The sequence below is a fragment of the Cicer arietinum genome, chromosome 1 (assembly GCF_000331145.2).
Source record: "Cicer arietinum cultivar CDC Frontier isolate Library 1 chromosome 1, Cicar.CDCFrontier_v2.0, whole genome shotgun sequence".
NCBI lineage: Eukaryota > Viridiplantae > Streptophyta > Magnoliopsida > Fabales > Fabaceae > Cicer > Cicer arietinum.
The window spans coordinates 18,206,190-18,206,637 of record NC_021160.2 but is presented as its reverse complement, the minus strand read 5'-3'; the positions used below and the strand labels follow the sequence as shown (position 1 = coordinate 18,206,637).

The window sequence follows — 448 nt, the reverse complement described above, 5'->3', positions numbered from 1 at the left end:
CAATCACTATAGTTCGGCAGGCCAAAGATTTCATTGATGACTTGAGGTGTGAATGGTACTCTTTTTCCCCTCACGTAACTCACAAATTGGTCAAATGGGAATGGTTGGTCAGACTTTAGATCGGAAGCATTAGAGTAGAATTCCACAGCTGATGACTTGCTCGCTGTGGTGACAAATGTGGTCAGCTTCTCCAATCCTCTGGAAGCAATCATAGCCTGTATGTCAACAAATTCACCGTCTTCCAACTGAAAAAAAATTTCACTTACAAACTTGTGGACTGCTGGGAGTTTGGCATGGTATTCCTGTGTTGCCCTGGTCTTGAATAGGAATACATCGTGTTGTGGGGCGGAAGATGTAGTTGCAACCTTAGTTCATTTTGTTTTTTGTTGGGTTGCCATTCGATCCTGAAAAACAAGTAATCACCCCCAAGTTTCAGAATATTTCAAGT

General features: G+C 42.2%; 1 pseudogene; it reads right to left on the bottom strand.

Annotated features, from left to right (window-relative positions):
- LOC140921090 (uncharacterized) overlaps positions 1–448 on the bottom strand; it is a 6,813-nt pseudogene that overhangs the window by 900 nt on the left and 5,465 nt on the right.